We start from the raw sequence: 14998 nt of genomic DNA on the forward strand, positions 1-14998 counted from the left end.
TGCCAGAGTCCCAGGTACTCTGGTTTGAAAGGTGGACCCCCTCGCTTTTTCTTGGAAGGAGTTTTTTTTTTATCCGTTCCTTCCCCTTCCCTTCATTCCAAAGGTCGTGTTCAGAATTCAACAGGATACTCCTAAAATCTTACTGGTGACTCCCTTTTGGCCAAGACAGCATTGGTTCCCTCTTCTTCTGCATTAGCCAAGGGCAATCATTATAAGTTTCCTCACAGGGTGGACATATTCGCACAAGACAAGGGCTCTCTCATCCATTCCCACCTTTTCACTCTTCAGCTGACACTGTGGGTGATAGGATTTTGATTCCACACAGACACCTTTTTTCTGAGGACATGCTTAGGGTTATGCAGGAGGCCAGGAAACCCAATACTAGGAAATCCTACTAATCCAAATAGAAGAGATTTTCCCTTTGGTGTCATTCTCGTAACCTGGGTCCACTTTCTATGGATATTCCTTTGGTTTTGTCCTATTTGTGTGAATTGCTCAATATTGGTTTGGTCTATTCTTCTGTTAAGGCTCACTTATCAGCTATCTATGCTTGTCTACCTTTTTCTCCTTCTTTGGCGTCCACTTCCAGATTTGAAGCTAAACAATTTCTTAAATGCATCCTTCATATTAGGCCTCCTAGTAAACTAGTTCCTCCTCCCTGGGATCTTAATTTTGTTTTGGAAATGTTGACTTAGGCTCTCTTTGAGTCTGCTCTTTCAGCTTCCTTACAACATTGCTCTTGGAAGACCGTTCTTTTGTTGGAGCTTACGCCAGACAGGTGTCTGAGCTTCAAGCCCTTATGGCTTGTCCTCCTTTGTTGGTGTTTCATAAGGACAGGGTATCCTTGTATACTAATCCCTCTTTTATGCCTAAGGTGGTTAATGAGTTGTCTCTTAATTAGTCTGTTCATTTGCCCACTTCTTCCCCTCTCCGCAATCTGCCAGTGACAGGGTGCTGCACACATTGGATGTGCATAGACAACTCAGATTTTATTTTCATAATACTATTAGGAAAAATAAGATCAGTTGTTGTTCTTTTCCTCATAGGTCCCTAGGATTAGCTTTAGCCACTCAAACTATTTTTTCTTGGATCTCAAAAGCTACTGTCTTTTATTATTCTTTTCATGGTAAATGCCTTCCATTTCCTGTTAGAGCTCATTCTTCTAGGACTGTGGCTTCTTCTGGTGCTTTTTTTCAAGGGTTTGGATACTAACTCTATTCTTGAGGCAGTTACCTGGACTTTTGTGCATACTTTTACCAATTTCTACAAGTTGGATGGAACCTCCAGATCTAGAGCTGGTTTTGCTGGGGCCATTCTTCATGACTTTCTAGAGGGCTCATCTGGTCCTTCCTCCTCCGAGGTTTCTTCATGAGCTTTGACACTCTCCCTGCTGTTATGAATACTTCAGCAGTGATATGGAAGGACATAGTACAGTTGTGTAAAATGTTACCATAACAGTAGATATCCTTCTGTTCACTGTTGCATAACAGTAGATGTCCTTCTGTTCACTGCAGCAGTATTCACAACTGATCTGTGCTTTAAAAAGTTTAAATTACATTTGCCTTCTGCTTTTTACAGTTTTTGCACTTGTTTTATATCAATTTAAGTCATTTTTGTATTGTATAACTGTTGTAGGCTACACACTAAAGTGCGCTGGCCTGTTTATAGCATTTACAGTGTTTTCTGTGTGTTTTTCTGCTGTTTCCTGAAAAAAAACAAAAAAAAAGATTCTATTTTCCTGCCTTTGCTGAACTAGATTAGTCCAGATTTCAGGTTTTGCTGAATTCCGGACTGTGGTATAGTTTCCTGTGTTGCCCATATCCTTAATTGGATAGGAGGAAGCTTCTCTGTTCACCAGTAAGAGTGGGGAGCTTTGAGAAGCCTATCTGTCCCTGGAGGAGTGGTCTCAGCCCTGAAACTAGTAGCTTATTGGCCGTTTTGGGTCAATTCCTATCTCTTTCAGTTTCCCTGCTTTAAAACCCGCATTTACGCAGTTTTGCACGATTTTGCACATAGAGCAGCATCGGGCAGTGCCGCTTAAACGGGTTTAAACTATTCCCAGCTCCACAAAGTCTGCTTTTCACTTTTTCCCTTAGAACTGTTCCAAATTTCAAAGTAAGCACTCTATTTTCATTCTAAAGCCCTGCAGTTGATCGTATAAGTAATCTTATAAGTAAGCACTAATAAACTAAAGCACTACACCCTCTTATACTCCCTTTAAGTACTTGGCTCCCTATTGGTCCTTTTTGATCAGTCAAAAAGTAGTTCCTTATACTATTCTGGCATGTCCAAAAGTCAGTTTCGGGTTTACTCTCCAGTCCAGCTGGTGAATCTGGGAATCTTGAGGCAATGTTACAACTCCCTTATGTACACAGACCACCCTCTCCTCCTCCTCCTAACAAGCTCAAATATATGTGAGAGATGCAACTATATAGCCAAACTGGAGGCTGAGCTCTCTCAACCCAGTACTGGCACAGTCAGCCAGGAGGAGAAGGTAACCACACACACCACAAATTCAGTCTCACATAGACCTATCGCAACAGCAAACCAAACAAATAAACACACAAAAACATACTTGGAGGCTCTAAATAAAAATCTGCCCAAGCAGCAGAGATCTCCTAAGCAGAATTCCAAGCAACTGCTACCCCCACATTAATACCCACTTATCACATAGTTCACAAAGTCAGTGTGCCACACAGTCACAGCCCTTAAGGCTAAACAACACACCTAATACACTTGTAATAGGTGACTCTATTGTCAGACACACTGACGTCCCACTCACCAGGCTGAACAAGGAGAAGGTCACTGTAAGCTGCCTGTCGGGTGCCAGGATCTGCCACATAACACAAGCACTCAGGTCGCTCCAAAGCAAGTACAAATATGACTCCGTCATTGTCCATGCTGGTGTGAATGACCTGAGATGTACCTCCCTGGACTACATGAAAAGAGACATAGAGGAGCTCTCTGATCATGTAGCCCAGGCCGGTATGACTCTGACCTTGAGTAGAATCTTACCCTTACCAAGAATGATGCCACAGTATAAAGACAAAATGATCAATTTTAACAATTGGCTAAAGTATTGGTGTAATTCAAAGGGGATCCAGTGTCTGTCAGCCTGGGATGACATGCTCGACAAGCCACATTGCTTCGCTAGGGACGGCTTGCACCTGTCACCCCTGGGCTTTCGAATACTGGCTAAGGCTTTTGCCACCCCCATAGTGCCTTTTTTAGGCAAGGCTCAAAAGACAAACCCACCTCTTTAGACAACACAAGGAAAAAGAAACTAAGGGTAATGCTGCTCAATGCCAGAAGTCTAAACCTCAAGATGCACGCACTCAAGGCTCTCCTCAGTATGGAGAATATTGATATCTGTGCAGTAACGGAAACCTGGTTCAAGGCTGCCGAGAGCACCCCAGCACTACCAGGTTATACCTCATACCATGCTTTTCGGCCCCAAAACTCAGACCGAACCACAAAAGGAGGGGGAGTATCCATATTCATCAAAGATGCCCACACCTCCAGGTTAGTGGCACTGCACAAAGCATCGGAGACCATCCATGTGCAACTAACAGTGGGTAAAACTGCCTTTCATTTTGTAGCCTGCTACAGACCACCCTCCCAAACTCAGGAACCCCACTCGGCTTTCCTGAGAACACTGGAGAATATGAAGGTCTCTCCAAACACCATCATATTGGGTGACTTCAACTACCCAAACATAGACTGGGAGCACTACTCAAGCCCCAACACCCTCGCACAATGGTTCCTAGAATTTATAAACTGAAATGCTATGGAACAACTGGTCACCACTCCCACAAGAGGGGAAAACATATTGGACCTGATCATCACCAACATGGGGACTCTATGTTCCATACCAGAGGTATACCCCTCATTGGTAAGATCTGACCATAAATTAATCTCACTGGACGTCCATATCCCGTCCCCACCCCCAGCCAAGGAAACCACGGTGAAGAACTTCTCAAAAGCAAACTTCACACTTCTCAAAACCAAGATGGAATCCTTCAAAGTCCCCGGGCCAGTGGAAAATATGGCCCAAACCGCAGAATCCTTTACAAATGCATTCTATGGACACCTACAGGAATGCATGGATTGTGCTATCCCAAATAAAACCAAGACTCACTCCACCAGAGGCAGGAAACCTGTCTGGTGGATCCCAGCCATAAATAAGCTATACAACAGAAGGAGGAAGCTACTACATGATAGAGCAAGATCCCAAAAAGGGAAGGCATCTCTGATCAGTACTAGCAAGAAACTACGATCCCTCATAAAATCATCTAAGGCCAGCTTCGAAATAAAAATTGCACAAGACGCTAAAGATAATCACAAGGCCTTCTTTAGTTATGTCAGGAACCTGGGTGGCAACTCCCAGATATGCTCTGAGTTAGTGCAAAATGACAAAAAATACACTGAACCCACATACATTGCCAACATCCTGGCAGACAGGTTCAGTGCAAACTCCCCCCCTTCCTCCCCAAAAGAGCAAATGTCAATCCCAACAGAGTGTAGCCTCCCTGACATCACAGATGCACAGGTGAGAGCTGCCCTCTCCAAAGCAAAAAACACAGCATCAGTGGGACCGGACGGTGTCCCGGGCTGCGTCTCACATGAGCTCCAAGAAGAACTGAACCCTCACATAAAGTCACTGTTCAATCTCAGCCTTACTACAGGATATGTACCCAAGGAATGGTGTACAGCAACAGTGGTCCCACTCCACAAAGGTGGTATCACAACGGACCCTGGAAACTATTGCCCTATAAGTCTGACTAGCCTGGTCTGCAAAGCTATGGAGCATATTTATAGATTCATAGATTCATAGATTAGTACTAGGCTAACTGCCCTTGCGAGCCATTTTAAACCTAGCCAATTATCCCCTGTGAGATTCAAACCTTGTACCTTGTGTTTGCAAGGCAAACACCTTAACCATTAGGCCACCCTCCCAACCCAATATCATCATGGAACTCATAAACAAAGACATTGGGAACCTCCAAACACTGGATCCTACCCAATTCAGCTTTGTTAAGGACAGATCTTGCCTCTTGAACCTGGTCGACTTCTTTGAAACAATCACCAAGGCCATAGGTGAAGGGAAGGTAGTCCACACAGCCTACCTGGACCTCGCAAAAGCCTTCGACACAACACCCCACTCGGGCGTCATAAATAAGCTCACCAGCTTAAATATCAACTCCTATGTCACAAGATGGGTTGCAGACTGGCTCAAGGATAGAACCCACATAGTCAGAATTGCAGGTGCCATGTCAGACTCTAAACCAGTTAAAGGTGGCATCCCACAAGGCTCAGTCCTGGGACCTCTCTTGTTCGGTATATATTTTTCTGAGGTACAGGCTAACATGGGAGAACTATGGCTGACCAAGTTCGCAGATGACTGCAAACTTGGTGCCATAATCGACTCACCGACTGACACAAGCATCCTCCAAAAGGGTCTCACAGAGATGGATAACTGGTGTCAGAGCCATGGTCTAAAGCTAAATGCCAAAAAGTGCATAGTCATCCCCTTTGGGAAAAACAAAGTGCCCACAAATTACCACATAGGTGGTAATCCATTAAGTACGGAAGAAGTAATTAGGGATTTGGGGACCCATGTAGATAGCAATTTCTCCTTTGACAGTCATGTTGCCAAAGTGGTTAGAAAGACCTTCTATATAGCCCACCTTATCACAAAAGGGTTCACATCTAGATCAAGAGAGGTCATTGTGCCCCTCTACTCATCACTCATCAGGCCCATAATTGAATACAATGCCCCATTTGGGATGTACCTTACCCGACACCTGCAGCAACTGGAAAGACTCCAAAAGTACCTCACCAAGAGGATCAAGGGACTCAAACAGATGCCCTACGCAGTTAGGCTAAAGAAACTCCAGCTCTGCTCAGTTGCTTACCGCCTACTCAGAGGTGATCTGTGCCTGACGTATAAAGCCTTGTCCAAACCAGAATTAATGGACATGCTCCACCTTAGGAAATCCAAATCCCTTAGAGCTACACGCTCCAGGGACTTAAACCTCAGCACAGAAATAAATAGGGCATGCTGGAGGGACAGATTCATATCCCAGAGGCTCCCCTCACTCTGGAGCAAAATCACAATCCATGTTAGGCAGAGCCCCTCAATGACCCTCTTCAAGAGAAATCTTGACGAGTGGATGGGAGATCGTAGGTTTACCCCTGGGATCTCTTCTGTGTCCATACTAGACAGAGGCACAGTAAACTAACCTTAAAAGGGCCATCTTCTGTGACCTACTATACAGAGGCACAGTCAACTAATCTAAAAGGGTGGCGAAAGCCAAACACACTCTGGCTAGGCTTATATATGTCCTAGGGCAGATTGCCTAGTATCAACCTATGAACGATGAACCTCCACCCCCTAGTGGTAAACCATAAATAGGTTCATAGATTAGTACTAAGCTAACTGCCCTTGCAAAGCTTTTTAAGCCTAGCCAATTATCCCATGTGAGACTCAGACCCTGCATGCTTGTAAGGCAAACACCTTAACCATTAGGCCACCCTCCCAACCCAGTCCGTTACTCTTCCTTATGTACTGTTTTTCTCTCTTTTCCTTGGACTGGCATTCCTACTTGGGTTCTCAGTTCTAAGGATGGTATGTTCAGATGTCAACTTTATGCCCTAAGTTATGCGAGGGGCATACGTGTGACATACGATATACCGTAAGATAACCTGTAGGCTTTGTTATACTGGCCGGACTTTAGGCCACCCTTGACAGGGGATCCCTACTGTTAGGAATACTGCAAAAGTGAAGAGAAGGACATCTACCGCTATGGTAAGATTTTGCAAATCTCTTAAACCTTCTGCTCTCCATCCTGTGCTGGATGGTCTGTTTGATACCCTTTTGGCTGCTTCCCTGGCACCAGGCTCCCAGCCTCCAGCACCTAAGATGCCTGACAGGTTCTGTAAGGTGTCAGATGCCTGCAAGTTTTTGTACAAATGCCCTTTTGATTCATTGTTGATTTCTGAGCCTACTGATAAGCCCTCTTCTAGGTCCTTCCCTCGGACAACAACAGTAGAGCTGTGGAGAGGATTAGTAAGAAAGTATACAATTCTGCTACATTAGCCTTTAGGGCTATAAATTACCAGACCCATATGACAAGATACATTTTGTCTCTTCTTTCCCAGATTGAGAAGATTGTCTCTAATATGCCAAACTCTGTTGGTAAGGCCTCAGCTCTTTCCTTACTAGGTTACACTTCTCAAGTTCCCTGTCACTGTATTAAAGCGCAGCTATGATGCAGTAGATGCCTCTTCTAGGGCTGCTACCTCTGTCTCTGTGTTGAGGCTCTCTTCCTGGCTTCACCTTCAACCCTTGCCAGATGATATTAAAGCAAAACTCTTGGATTCTCCTCTGCATAGCCAAAACTTGTTTGGCACTGCTGTGGCAGAGCTCTTAAAACCTTGCAGGATTAGGGTAAGGTCATGAAAGATTTAAAGCAAGTCTTTTGTTTCACCCATTCCCGTTTCAGAGAAACTATTCTAGTAAGAGTACCTTTTTGTGTAGACTGCCTAGATAGTCTTCCGAGGCTAAGAAGGCTCCTAGGTGTGTATGTTCTGATAGGTCTACTCAAATGCCAAGCCCCCAAAACAGTCCTTTCCTGGACAAGTCTGCAGCCATCTGACTTTCTGGCCTCCCTGCCTCTCGGCAAGGTTTCCTTGTTCCTGAGGTTGTAATTGTCTCTCCCAGTTTGGCAAAATATCACCACAGACTCTTGGGATCTCTCCATTATCAGGCAGGTTACATTATGACCTGAAAAACCCTTTCATCCTTTTCCAATATCCCTCAACCTTCTGTAAAACAACTACTTCATTTTCCAGGAGTATTGCAGGTTATTTTAGACCAAGATATCATTCAAATGCATCCACAGACCAAGAGTGGTCTAGGGTTTTATTCCAGAATGTTTCTGGTCCTCAGGAAAGAGGGGTCTTGGAGACCTGTCCTTGATCTTTCCTATCTCAACACTTTTCTCCTGCATCTTTCCTTTCTGAACACTTTTCTTATACTGCCATCCTTCTGATTGCTTTCTCTTCAGACTGTATTTCTCCTGTTGATTCCCCAGGCCTTTCTTGTTTCCCTGGACCTAAAGGAAGCCTATCTTCATATTCCTATTTATGCTCTTTGCAGAAAATGTTTGGGTTTCTCTGTTTCTTCCTTTCATGTTCAGTTCTATGCTTTGTCGTATGGGCTCTCAGTGACACCAATTGTATAAATCAAATGCTTAGCTCCAGTGGTCACCTTTTGCAAGCTTTGGGGCATTCAGATTTTTCCCTATCTGTTTGACCTCTTGCTTCAGGCCCCATCCCAAAAAAAAAACTAGTGCAGGATCTTTATTTTATCTAGCTTCTCTTGCACAGTCTGGGGTTCATGGTCAACCTTCAGAAGTCAGTGTTGACTCCATCTCAGGGCCACATCTTTCTAGACTGCAGGATTCAAACCATTCCAATGCTAGTCTCTCTTCCTACCCCCAAGGTTCTGTCTCACAAATTATTTTCTTTCCCTACTTCCTCTGTCATGTCTTCTGACTAGGGAGTTTCTAAGGGCTTTGGAGTTCATGGATTCTACCAACCCCAAGCTTCATGGGCCAGGCTTCATATGAGAAAGTTTCAGTGGTATCTCAGATCAGTGTGGTTTCAACACTCCCACCTGATAGACCATCTGATTCTTCTGCTCCCCTCCTCAGCCCTTCCAGGAACTCTTTATAGATGCCTCGGAGCTAGGGCAGGCAGCCACCTCAGGCATCTTGAAGGTTTAGGGCCTTTGATCCCCTCAAAATGGGGCAAATCACACCAACATCAAGGAAATGAGGGCTCTCATTATGGCTCTGCAAGCTTTCAACTCAGTGGGTGCCAAGTCCCTTGAAGGTTTTTTACAGACAACACCACAGTCAAGTACTACATCAACAAGCAAGAGGGCATGAGGTCTTCCCTTCTTTGCAGATTAGCCCTTCAAACCTGGAAGATAGCCATCAATCTAGAAGTGACCCTACAAGCAGTCTACATACCTTTAGAGTGCAGTCTTGTAGCAGATTTTCTCAGCAGGTCCAGGATACAGCCTTACAAATGGATGATTCACAGAGATGTGTTTCTAGACGTAGCTCATCAGATGGGTATTCCTCAAGTGGATCTCTTTGCTTTCCCTCTGATCAAGCAACTCCCTAGTTCTGTTCCAGAGTCCCAAGTCTTTTGAGTTGGAAAGTGGATGTCTTGTCTTTTTCTTGGAAGGGAATGTTCACAAGATCAAGAAGGAAACTCCAAATATCTTGTTGGTGACTCCTTTTTGTCCTAGACTACACTGGTTCTCCTTCTTATTCTGCCTGGCCAGGGGAGATCATCACAAGTTACCTCACCACATGGACCTACTCACAGAGGACAAAAGATCTCTCCTCCACCCTCACTTGTCCACTCTTCAACTGACACTTTGGGTGATAGCCTTTGATTCCTTTATGACACCAGTTTTCTGAGGACATGCTTAGATTCCTTCCAGGGGCCAGGAAACCCAATAACAGAAAATCATATGTGTACAACTGGAAGAGATTTTTCTGTCTGGTGTCTTCAACATCACCATGATCCCATTTCAGTGATAGTCCCCTTTGTTCTTTCCTACCTGTGTGAACTGCTACATGCTGGTTTAGCATATTCTTCAGTGAAAGCTCATTTGTCAGCAAATTCTGCCTATCTGCTATTGAACCCTCCATTGGCCTGTAGATTTGAAGTCAAACAATTTCTAAAAGGCATCTTTGATATCAGACCCCAAGAGCCTATTCCTGTATCTTAGAATCTAAATTTTGTCCTTGAAAATCTGAGTCAAGCTTCCTTGAAGCTGTTCCCGCTTCTTTGCAACATTGCACCAGGAAGACTGTGTTATTGATTGCTTTAACCTTTGGCAGAAGAGTTTCTGAACTCCAGGCCTTGATGGCGATCCATCCTTTTTTTTTGTTTTTTCATAGAGGCATTATGTCTCTCTGTACAAATCCTTCTTTTATGCCCAAGGTGGTTAATGAGCTGTCCCTTAATCAGTCTATCCAGCTCCCTTACATTTTCCCTTCTCCACAGTCTGCTAGTGAGAAGTTTATTCATATTTTGGGCTTGCATAGACCACATAGATATTATTTAGACAAGACAAAGGTCTTTTGTAAATCTGATCAACTTTTTGTTTCTTTTCATACCAGGACATTGGGTTTAGCAGTCTTTAAGCAAGACATCTCCTCCTGAATTACCAAGGACATTTCTTTTTATAGGTTCATAGGTGTTTAATATGCTAATGACTACAACGGTCTTTTTAAGCCTAGCCATGCATCCCAAATCTCTGACAAGTTCTGGCATCCTTGGCAAGTGTAAGCAGGGGCTTGGGAGATGAAACATTTACAGGTTGCCTGTGTCCATTAGAGACACAGGTGCCAAATCAGGGTTGAATTTCCTGTTCCCTATCCAGTTGTCCAAGTTACACTTGAATTGGGTTAAGGAGGATGTAGAACCTGTTCCAGAGATGGAGTAGTCTCTGCAATTCATACCTGTCTCTCCAGTGGGTTGTATTTATATTACAGGCAAGGTTTAAGTCTTTAGAGTGGAAAATTCTGGTGCTGTTTGTTTTGTGGATATACAGGAGGTCCAGCAGAGTGGGTTCTGAGAAATGCCCTGTATGCCAAGCATAATCTCCCCTCAAGAGCCTGTAGGAAACAGAATACAGGGACAGGGCCATGAGGCAGTCTACATAAGACATTTTACTTATGCTCTATATTCTTTTAGTGAGGAATGTCTGTGGACGTTCCAGGTGTTGGTTATGCCTGGTTAGGTACATACCAAAGGGGACATTGTGCTCAATGATAGATCTGAAGAATGCCAAATATAGTAAAACAATTTCTTCCTTGGACCTAAATGCCATACCTTTGTTTATAAGTTGAGCAACATAGAATGATTTCCTTACTACTGTAAACACGTGATGGTCAAAGGCTAGATTGCTGCCTATGTGTGTCCCTAAGTCCCTGACTGTTGGGTTAGCTCTGAGGGGTGTGTTGTCAATATGATAGCTACCAGGGTAAATGACTTCCCAAAGGATACTATTATGCATTTCTTGGCATTTAGTTTTAGTCCATGGTTTTGACACCTGTTGTTTGTCTGTGTCAGGTCTTCCTGGTGAGCATTTGTGTCAGTGGGTGGTTCAATGACAGCTCCTAATTTGTGGTTCAATGACAGCTCCTAATTTGCAATAATCTGCAAATTTAGCTAGCCAGAAACCATTGACATTGGCCTTGACTTCAGTGAAGTCCAAAAAGGAGCGGTCCAAGGACTGATCCCTGAGAGACTCCACTTGTGACTGGCTTCTTTGTAGTGGTGGACTCCCCAATTTTAACTTCATGGGTCCTGTCTGTGAGCCAGTTGGCTATCCACCAGGTGACATACGAGTTTGTACCTAACCTTTTGAGTTTGTCAACAATGCCCGAGTGGGGTATTGTGTCAAATGCCTTGGCCAGGTCACGGTAGGCAGTGTGAACCATTTTGCCATCATCCATTGCTTTGATGACCTCAAAGAAGTCCCCCAGGTTGAGTAGGCATGATCTGCCCTTGCAAAAACCAAATTGGTTTGGGTCCAGTGTCTGGAGGTTTATTATATCACCATTTATCATTTACATGATAATTCTTTCCATGGCTTTACATATAAGACTAGTGAGACTTATGGGTCTGTTGTTTCCAGGGTCTGTAGATGGCCCACCTTTGTCCCGAGGGATGACTGTTGCTGTTCTCCATTCATGTGGCATGAAGCCTGTTCAGAGGCTAAAGTTAAATAGCAATTCCAGAGAGCCTGATAGGTCATGTTTCATGCTATTTAGAAGACATCATATTGTCTGGGCCATTGATGCAGTCTTCGTAGCCTTAGAGAGAGCAGGACTTGTTCCCTAGTGATACCAGGAAGAGTTGTATTTCATGATATTTCATGAGGGAAGGTTGATGGGGAGAGAGGAGTAAAGTTGGAGCTGAATTTGTCAGCCAGTAGGTTTACTATATCTTCTGGCTCAGTATAGGTGGCTCCATTTACAATAAGCTCTGCGCACAATTGCGTATTGCCTTTGATGTTGTGGACATAACTAAAGAATGCCTTGTGGTTGTCCTTGGCCTGGGAGGCCAAATTTACCTCAAATATGGCTTTGTTAGACTTTATTTGTCCTCTGAGTTGTTTGTTTAGTTTGATGAGAGTGTTTTTATCCTGCTGGGTGCTGTACCTCCTAATTTTCCCCATGATTTTTTTCCTTTTGTTATACAGCCTATTAGTTTTGTGATTCCACAAGGGTGGCTTGTTTTTTGAGTTAGTTCTGTATTTCTTTCTGATGGGTACAGCTGCCTCTATGCAGCTATTAACATGCTTGTATAGGGCTTCTGTGAACAGTTCTGTATAGGCAGCAGTGTTCTCAGGATTTATGGGGGCTTGAAATTTTCCAGGTTATCAGTTAATAGCAGGAAGTTAGCCTTAGAGTAGTTCCTGAATATTCTAGCTTTAGCTGGGGATCCGGGTTTCATTTTTACCTCAAAAGAGACCATTTTGTGGTCTGACCTTGCCAGGGAAGACATTATAGTAGGAGGTGTGCAGCAGTCTCCCATATTAGTGATGACCAGAGCCAATATGGTTGCACCCTTGGTTGCTGTAGTGACAATGTGGCAAACAATTATCTGCTTCTATTCTGGCTCCTTCTACTAGGGCAGTGGCTTCCTCGGAAGCTTTCTTCAAGGGTTTGGACACCAACTCCATCCTTGAAGCTGCTACTTGATCTTCTGTTTACACATTTACTACATATTACAAATTGGATGTCATTTCCAGAGCCAGGGCAGGATTTCCCAAGACTCTCCATTGGGTTTGTGGAGGCTCCTCCTTGCCTTCCTCCTCCTTACCTTCACAGGACCTTTTGTCCCAGAGGTGATGAATACTGCAGAAGTGATATGGAAGGACATAGTACAGGTGTGTAAAATCTTACTGTAACAGTAAATGACCTTTTCACTATGCAGTATTCACTCTGTCCCTCTTATCCCCTTTTGTCTTCCTGTTCTACTGTGGGTAAAAACAAAATGAAAACTCCAGCAAAGCTAGAACTTCCACTGAGTGACCTCCCATACCTCTTGTATCAGAGGGACATGGGCTATATGCAAATGATCCTTATGAACATCAGGTGTATCACCTGATGTTCATAAGGATCATTTGCATATATCCCATGTGCCTCTGATACAAGAGGTTTGGGATGTCATTCAGTGGAAGTTCTAGCTGTTCTACTTTGGGTGGTATTTTCTTTCTAGCTGAGAGGTTCCTCTCATTTTTGCCTTCCTATTTCTGGATTTACATGTTCACCTTTTCACTGGGAGTCCTAGTTCTCCTGGGAAACTTGGGAACATATGTAAGTCACCTACACTAGCATGGGGAGCATACATCTACTGTACAATGCTCCTAGGTAATAAAGGCATTGGTATACTGGCCAGATGTTGAGCTATCTTTGGCAGGAGATCCCAGAGGTAAAGAGTAATGCTTAGAGTTTGCACAACTGTACTTTTTCATCTGAACCATCAACCACTCTGCGCCGATCTTTGATTAGGCCGTAAGACTTGAACAGATTCTCGCAATAGCCCAAAAAGTCTCCACTGACAGCATCCTTCGGGTTCATGAGGTCTTTTAGGAGAGTTAGAGAACTAGATTTAGACTAGATGATGGAAACCTTCATGCAGGCACAGATTGAATTGGGGATTGTTCCCTCCCTGCTGCTGCAAAGGTGGAGAAAGCTGGCCCCTCCTTCCCTTTCCTGGTTTCACCTTCAACTATCCACCCTTTGAATCTAGTAGTCTTGGATCTGAATTCATCCCTCCTTATTTTCTTGGTGCTGACAACATGGTGACCTTCGGATCCATCTTTCACCTTGATGCTTTTGACTCTGGCCATTTTGGAGCTGACTGCATCCTAGAGCCAAGAGGTAGGGACTGGGAGCACATGTTCTTGGTTGACTTGGAGACTTTCACTGCTATCCCTGCCCTTTTCAGGCCTCAGCCTTGGGTAGATTGGTACCAGCCTTGACCTCAGCTCCATCTGGGTCAGCAGCTAGTATGGGTGCTTCCCATAGATCCTTGGATCAGAGGAGGCCCTTCCTTAGTCATCCAGCTTTGGTGGTGACATTTTAAGTTGTAGAGAGGATCCTATCCTGTTCAGGTGTCAGGAAATCATGCTCTATATCAGATCCAGCCCAATCCTCCAATCTGCCTAGTACCATGGTCTCTCATTATCTTGTTTAGGGACAGTCAGCACTTCAGGACCTCGAACAACTCCAGAGCCAGGGCTTCCCTGTGATTTCCATACCTCCTCCACAGTCCACTCCTAGAGAGGAGCACAGGAAGCACCAGTGTAAGATGAGATACTATGAATCTCCTCAGGAATTGTTAACAGAGGATACTGACCATAATGATTGTTAAGGTTCAACAAAATCTCCCCAAGAGGATGCTTTATTTGCAGAACTATTTAGAATTGATGGGACAGTGGAAAGGTTGGATCTCTGAGGATCCTTCCCCTGAGGAGTGAATTTTTATTGAGGCCTTCTATGGTACCCTCTCCAGATGCACTTGTTGATTAAGTGTCTAGAATGGCATGGACAGAATGGGACATGGTGGACCTATCTCAGGAAAACCAAGATCCCCTGCAATGGGGCACATTTGATCAAGGGGCCTGCAGGTAATGCCATTGTAGTAGCCATAGCCACCAAGAATGAACTGACAGAGGAGAGTGTACCTCTCCATCTTCCCAACAGAGAGTCTAAAGTGTATAGATTCAGGAAGAGCACACATACTTCAGCCACCGTCACTGTTTGTGCATTGAAATACATTGTACACCTGACCAGACTACAGAGAGAGAGAGAGAGAGAGAGAGAGAGACTTGATTAATGACATTACCAAGTCTGTAGTAACCTAGATAACAACTGAGATGCACAAGTGTATGGGG

Source organism: Protopterus annectens, chromosome 1.part1, assembly GCF_019279795.1.
Source record: "Protopterus annectens isolate FY-2018-M chromosome 1.part1, PAN1.0, whole genome shotgun sequence".
Classification (NCBI taxonomy): domain Eukaryota; kingdom Metazoa; phylum Chordata; order Ceratodontiformes; family Protopteridae; genus Protopterus; species Protopterus annectens.